Genomic DNA, 8,005 nt, shown 5'->3' with positions numbered 1-8,005 from the left:
TTTACAGGGAGGAAACCAGGGACGGAGAGGCTGAGGAGCCTGCCCGGGGTCACAGAGCTTGTGAGGGGAGAGCTCCGTCCTGGAGTGCGCCATGACACTGTGCACTGGGCTGCGGGGCTGCGGGGGCAGGAATGTGCCGGGGTGGGGAGACACCCCCTCACAGCAGCCACATTGACACTGGCCGCACCCCAGCTGGGGCCTGGAGACCTCCAGTCCCAAGACAGCTCTGGGGCGGTACGGGAACACATACTGAGGCTGGGAGGGAAAGAGGCTTGCCCTGGAACCACAGCTGGAGAAGCCCAGAGCCAAGGGAGGAACCCCCAAGGCTAGCGGCCCACAGGGGAGCCCTGTTGCCCTCCCTCTCCTCCTGCACCAGGGGCGCTGAGCCCTGTGGACCAGGCATGATGGGTGCTGGGCCCGCAAATCATGCAGAACCCGCCCACACCCCAGCAGCCACCGGTTGAACTGATTCTTGCTGAGCTCTAAAAGCCTCCAAGGGAATCTCCTGAGCCCTAGGGGCAAAGATGTGACTGCGGCCTCCAGGGAGATAGGGGTCCAGCCCTTCATGGCCCTGGCCCAACCTGCGGGGGTTTGGGGTAGGATTCAAGGCCAGGCGAGACTCAGTCCCGCGTCATGGCTGCAGGGTGGGGCCTGACATCCTGGGCCCTGCCCTGCCTCTGTGCCCCAGAGTAGTCAGGGAGAACGGACGCCTGAGGCTAGGCTGCTTCGGTGCACTCTGTCCTGGCCTGGGCACCCATTCCCCCGGCATCCCGTCTCCCCCAGCCCCTGCCTCCCAGCAGTCAGGTCACTCAGTCACGCAGGCCAACATTTCCTCCCAGCGAGCGGTCACCAGACTCAGTGCCAACACTGCGCCCGAGGGGTGTGCAGCCTGGGCTGGCTGGGTGGGGTGTAAAGGTGGAGAAAGGTCAGAAGCGCTGGTGGGAGGGGTGGCCTCTGGGACAGTCTCTGTGCAAAGGCCTGGCATGCCAGCCTCAGGCTACCCGACCCGGTGAGCTGGGTGTCCAAGGCCATGTACGGAGATTATCCTCTGAACGCTGGGGAGGGACAGGAGCCAGACCCACGATAGTGGTAACTGATGGAGACCTGGGGTATGGAGTACCTCTACCCCCACTTGGTGCAGACTCTCACGCTAGCCTCACAGCCTTGTGCGGCGGGGCCGAGGTGTTACCCATTTAGTAGATGAGTAATAATCTGCTAATGAGTGTATGATCCACCCCTGGCTCAGACAGGGGAGGTGATGGACTGGCCATGGCAGCTGTCCAGACTTGATATCACCCTGAACGTCCCCAAACCTCCCTCCCTCCACTCTTGCTTCGCCCTGGCCAGAGATGGAGGGTGGTGCTGGGAATAGGAGGTAGGTGAGTGCCCGTCCTGGCCAACAGCAGAGGCCCTCGAGGGAAACTGCACCGCAGGTGTCACTCTAGAGCCAACAGCGGGAGCTCTCAACCTGGAGTGTGCAGCAGAATCGCCTGTAGCCCCTGGGCCCAGCCCCAGCGGCTCTGGGTGTGTGGGTCTGGGGTGCATTTCAAACAAGTTTCCAGGCGCTGTTGCTGCCAGTCCTATCTGGAGACGACTCTCTGAGAAGTACAAGGTGGCCAGAGGGACAGGAGTGTCCTCAGACTGCCACTCCCAGAGAGTGGGCCTCCTCAGTCCGCACCCCAGACAGGATATGCCAGCCTTGCAGCCTCTGTGGACATCTCCATGCTCAGGGGCGATGCCCGGCCTCTGCCAACCATGCCAGCTCAGATAAAGTCCAGGCACCTCCCTCTGTTCACTGTGTGCCCCTGAGCGAGTCTCTCGCCCACTCTGAGCCTCAGTTTCCTTATCTGCACAGTGAGGAGGGGAGCAAGGCCACGTGCAGCTATTTGAGCAGGTGTGAGGGAAGCGCTGAGCACACAGAGGCCGTTGAGATGAGTGCTCTTGTTTGTTTGTTTGCTTGTTTGTTTGTTTTTGAGACAGAGTCTCGCTCTGTTGCCAGGCTGGAGTGCAATGGTGTGACCTTGGCTCACTGCAACCTCCACCTCTCAAGTTCCAGCAATTCTCCTGCCTCAGCCTCCCGAGTAGCTGGGACTACTCACCATGTTGGTCAGGCTGGTCTCAAACTCCTGACCTCAGGTGATCTGCCCACCTCAGCCTCCCAAAGTGCTGGGATTACAGGCGTGAGCCACTGCGCCCAGCCTTTTTTAAAGGAAGTTTTTGAATTCGTGTTGGGCCGTATCCAAAGTCGTCCTGAGCCCCGTTCGGCCGCAGCAGGTTGGACAGGCTTGATGTGCAGTGTTTGCAGCCATGACTGAATCCTTAGTACCTCCTAATGGCCCTCTCCATCTGCCTCTCCTTGACTTCCTGGCCCAGCCTCCACACCCACCCCACCCAGGCGTGAGTAATTCCCTCAGGTCGTGCTGTGGGCTCTGGGAAGGGAAATCCTAGATCAGAGGCTCCAAAGGGCCCGGATGGAGGCCCAGGAGCCCCCCTTTATCCTCAAGGCAGTGAGGACCCCCGGCAGGCTTCTGGGCAGGAGAGAAGCCTGCTTTACTAGCCTCGGGGAAGATGCCTCTGGCGGCCCAGGGAAGCTGGGCGAGGCCGCTGGGGAGGGGAGCACAGTGGCGCTCAGACGGGTTGCGCAGGCCGCGCTGGTCAGCGCCGCCAGCCTCTCACCTTGCATCACGTCATCAGCTGCTGCCTGTTAGCACCACAGAAGGCTGTCTGTACATTCTGTCCCCAGTGTGACTGCGGGCTGCACCCGCAACCTCCGTGAAGCCTCACAAGGATGACAACAGAGGCTCCTCTTCCCCTTTTGGGCGACTCTGTGACCTCCAGCTCCTCCTCCCCTTTCAGGGGAGGCACTGGAGGTCACGGAGGTCAGAGTCAGTGGGTGAGCCCTCTCCCCGACTCACAGGGCGTCTCAGGCGGGCCCTGCTGGCTTCACTGCTCTTCAATGCAGGGAACATTCCTGGCTGCAGTGGGGTGTTGCCCTGAAGGACATTTGCGAGGGGATCATGAGGGCAGGGCTTGTGGCCAGGCCTAGACCAAGGTGCCTAGAAGCAACAGGCAGCAGGCTCAGAGAGGACAGTGTAGGCCGGGCAGCGCCGCCAGCCCTGGGGCTGGGAGAGAACAGGCTGGCTCCACCCTCGGCTGGAAGGAAGAAGTGAAGGCCACGCAGACTGGAACGCAGAGCAGACAGCGTCGCTGACTCTTGGCTGTCTGGACAGGACAGTGACTTCTGGCCGGGGTCACTGCCCGGGGCCATGCAGCAGGGAAGGAGCCAGGAGACAAACACCCTCTACTGTCTCCTCCCTCCCTCCCAGCCTCCATCAGGACTTCCAGGAGCTGACCCCAAGTGCAAACCAGAGGACCCAGGCCGATGGCGCCCACACAGGCGGCCTCCCAGACACACAGCCAGGAGAGAGGTGGCAGTGGCCCTGGGGACATTGGAAGACGTAGTACATGGGTGGTGACAGCCGTGCTGCTGCTAGCTCCTTCCTGCACCAGCCCTGGTGGTCCCCCTCATTGGGCTCTTTCCAAATAGACCCACCTAGACTTACCCTAATTTGAGGGTGCCAGCTCTTTCCTACTGGGACCCTGGTTGACGGGAAAGTTTTCAGCCTGCATGCAGGGCCGCTGGCCCACAGTCCAGCTTTGCTCTGAGGCTGTCCCCAGCCTGGCTCCCCTCTTCCAGGCCCTGGTGGGGTCTCCAGGACCGGCCTCCTGGCTCTCTGAGACTATGCGTTTGTCCCTGGCTACTTGGGGCTCCAGGATAATGGCTCCCCTGACTCCCTGGCCCACCACCACCACTGCAGAGCGGAACAAAGACGAGGAGAGAGGCTGTCGCCCCCCCACCCCACCACCTGATGCACCCAGCCACCTTCCAGATGGCCCCCCACCTCCCGCAGCACTTATGGCCCCTCGCATCCCCTCCTGCCTCCCTCATCACTGGCTTTCTGCCTCCTTCCATCTCACAGACATTTCTGTGGGCACTCTCTACGTGTCTGGCCCTGGCAGGGTATTGGCCCATGCCCTTGACCTTCAATGTGGTCAGCATGGATGTTGAGAATGAGGAGGAGAAACACCCTTCAGAAGAGCCGCAGAGTCAGGCAGCAGGAAACCCTAGGAACCAATGGCAGGGTTGCGGGCCTGGGGACTCCTCCATGCTGGGCAGGGAAGGGGGAGCTGCAGAGACTCCCACCTGCGAGGCCCAGCCCTGCTCGTCCAGGCCTGCGGGGCTGGCCCTGCGCACCTCCCCAGCATCCCACGGCAGTCACCTTCTGCTCCCATCTGTGTCCTGAGCTTTGCTGTGCCTGGAAGGTCACACAGGGCTGACTCCTCCTGGCTGTTTGCATCTGCCTAAAAAGTCACGTCTGGATAGAGGCTTCCCGGCCTCTCCCATCTATAAGGCAGGCACCCCTCATACACCAGTTATCCCATCCACTGTCCTCGCAATCCTCATCCCTCTCCAAAATTCTCTCTTTTACTCCCCTGTGTCCTGGTGTGCGGCCTGTCGCCCCTAGACCAGAAGGGACACCCTGGAGTCCTCAGTACCCAGAACCGTGCACGCCGTGGGTGGCAGCCACTCTGGGTTGCTGGAACAAGTGGCCCTGCCTCATGTCTCTAGTGCTGCATGGGTTCCATGTGACAGATGCATCGTAATTTCTTTACCTATTTGTCTGTCAATGGATACTTAGCCTTTTGTTTTTATTTTTATTTTATTTTAATTTATGTATTTATTTATTTATTTTGAGACAGAGTCTTGCTCTGTCGCCCAGGCTGGAGTGCAGTGGCACAATCTCGGCTCACTGCAACCTCCACCTTCCTGGGTTCATGCCATTCTCCTGCCTCAGCCTCCCAAGTAGCAGGGACTACAGGCGCCCGCCACCACACCCGGCTATTTTTTTTTTTATTTTTAGTAGGACAGGGTTTTACTGTGTTACCCAGGATGGTCTTGATCTCCTGACTTCGTGATCCGCCCACCTCAGCCTCCCAAAGTGCTGGGATTACAGGTGTGAGCCACCACGCCCGGCCTTTATTTTTTTTGAGAAGGAGTCTCGCTCTGTCACCCAGGCTGGAGTGTGGCTCGATCTCAGCTCACTGCAACCTCCGCCTCCTGAGTTTAAGTGATTCTTCTGTCTCAGCCTCCCGAGTAGCTAGGACTACAGGAGCATGCCACCATGCCTGGTTAATTTTTATATATTTTTTAGTAGAGATGGGGTTTCACTATAGTGGCCAGGCTGGTCTCAAACTCCTGACCTCGTGATCTGCCTGCCTCAGCCTCCTGAATTGCTGGGATTGGCGTGAGCCACCGCGCCTGGCCTAAGCTTTCATTTTTAAAACCAGGAGCACCGCTATGAGTGTCACTGTGCATGTCGCGTCTTACGCAGTCCCGGAAGGGGTCACACTGACGCAGGGGATGGAGGAGAGGATGAGAGAGGCCACCTTACTGAGATGTGGGCAGGGTGCCACCAAGTCAGGCAGGGGTGGGAGCTGTTTCCACCTTTGGGTCCTCTGAGGACAGCAGGAGGGAGGAGTGACCGGATCCTGGAGAGAGGAGCTCCGAGGAGAGGGACCCCAGACTTCAGTAGAAAGACGTGGCCAAGGCGCAGCTCCTGGGGAACCTGGGGAATCAGTACTCCCTCCGTCTCCCCCAGCTCCCAGCCACATGCCAGAGCCCCCACTGGCCAAACCCAGCAGTCGGGGGGCCAGGTGGCCTGTGGGCGCAGCCCACCTGGGGTACAGAGCAGGATGGAGAGTGGGTCTAGAGGGGCAAAGGCAGCTATCCAGCAGCTATCCACCCTGCTGAACTTTGGTCTCCACCCTTGCCCTGTGTCTTCAGCACCCAGGGCACATGACGTCCCATCACCCTCGACTGTGTGCGCATCAACCTGAAGGCTGAGAGCTGGGCACTGCCAGCCTCTTCACTAAGGTGGGAGGGGGTGGGAATGGGCAGGAGGGAAGCAGCCCGCTGACGGATGCCCCCCAGCCACGCTGCCCAGGCAGCGTTCCTCAGCCACCATCTCATGGCCCCTCCCCTCGGCTGGCTCCTCAGCAACACTTTTTTTTTCACTCTTTTGAGACAGGGTCTTACTCTGTCGCCCGTGGAATGCAGTGGTGCAATCATGGCTCACTGCAGCCTCCACCTCCCAGGCTCAGGGCCTTCCCGGGTTCAAGCGATTCTCCTGCCTCAGCCTCCCGAGTAGCTGGGACTACAGACACTCATCACCACGCCTGGCTAATTTTTGTATTTTTAGTAGAGATGGGGTTTCACTATGTTGGCCAGGCTGTTCTTGAACTCCTGACCTCATGATCTGCCTGCCTCGGCCTCCCAAAGTGCTGGGATTACAGGCGTGAGCCACTGTACCTGGCTAGCTTTTGTGTTTTTTTGAGAGGGGGGGTCTCACTAGGTTGCTCAGGCTGGTCTCTTAACTCCTGGGCTCAAGTGATCTGCCCCTCTCGGCCTCCCAAAGCACTGAGATTACAGGTGTGAGCCACCGCACCTGGCCAGCACTTTTTTTTTTTTAAGCCTTGGTGGGATAACCCAAACTTTTGTTCCTTCAGAATCTGACTCCTTTATGACTTGTCTTTAATGAGCTCCCTTGCCTTTTCCCGATAATAAAAAACATTAAGCAAGAAGTACAGTCACAGCTGGGTGTGGTGGCTCATGCCTGTAATCCCAGCACTTTGGGAGACCAAGGCAGGCAGATCACTTGAGCCTAGGAGTTTGGGACCAGCCTGGGCAAAATGGTGAAACTCTAACTCTACAAAAAAATGCAAAAAAAAAAAAAAAAAAAAAAAAAAGCCAAGTATGGTGGTGCATACCAGTAGTCCCAGCTACTTGAGAAGGGGCAGGGGGTGGGGTGTTGGTGCTAAGGCGGGAGGATCACTTGAGCCGGGAAGGTCAGGGATGCAGTGAGCCAAGATTGTGCCACTGTACTCCAGCCTGGGCGACAGAGCAAGACCTGTCTCAAAAAAAAAAAAAAATTACAGTCATGCGTCACTTAGTGGCAGGTATGCATTCTGAGAAATGTGTCATTAGGCAGTGTTGTTGTGTGAACATCAGAGAGTGAACTTACACAAACTTAGACAGACACACCCAGGCTACATGGTATAGGCTCTTGCTCTTAGGCTACAAACCTGTGCAGCACGTTTCTGTACTGAACACTGTAGGCAACTATATCCCAATGGCAAGAATTTATGTCTCTAAACATAGAACAGGTCCAGTAAAAATATAATATTGGCTGGGCGCGGTGGCTCATACCTGTAATCCCAGCACTTTGGGAGGCTGAGGTGGGCGGATCACTTGAGGCCAGGAGTTCGAGACCAACCTGGCCAACATGGTGAAACCCTGTGTCTACTAAAAATACAAAAGTTAGCTGGGCGTGGTGGTGCATGCCTGTAATTCCAGCTAATCGAGAGGCTGAGGCAGGAGAATGGTGTGAACCCAGGAGGCAGAGCTTGCAGTGAGCCGAGATCGCGCCTCTGCACTCCAGCCTGGGCAACAGAGCGAGACTCCATCTCAAAAAGAAAAAAATACATATATAATATTTAATCTTATGGGAGTACTGTCATGTATGCGGTAGTCACTGACCAAAACATCATTATGTGGTACATGACTGTGGTAAGTCGCGCCTTGCCTCAGTGTGAGAATCGATTCAATGCAAACTCCCTCTGAGGATGGGGATTGTCATCCCAGCCAGCACAGTGATCCCTTCTCCGCCTGTTGGTTCAGCGGCACGAGGAATCGGAAATTGCCAGTGGGGGGAGGGGCAGTTCCACCGTAATCCATCGAAACCATGACTGTGTTTCCTGATGGAAACATTTTCCTGGACACTGGCCCAAGGTCACACACAGGAAGGAAGGCAAAATTCCTCCAGTATGTTATTTGGTGTAATAATGGGAAGGGCCCCTCCTGCCTCCACTGCTCAGTTCCTGGATCCATGCATTTGAGGTGTCGGGAGATGGCACCACATACCATTTGCTGGGTTGAGGCACGCAC

The sequence above is a fragment of the Pongo abelii genome, chromosome 15 (genome assembly GCF_028885655.2).
Source record: "Pongo abelii isolate AG06213 chromosome 15, NHGRI_mPonAbe1-v2.0_pri, whole genome shotgun sequence".
NCBI classification, from domain to species: Eukaryota; Metazoa; Chordata; class Mammalia; order Primates; family Hominidae; genus Pongo; species Pongo abelii.
The sequence above is the reverse complement of the archived record's forward strand: the minus strand, read 5'-3'. Positions refer to the sequence as shown.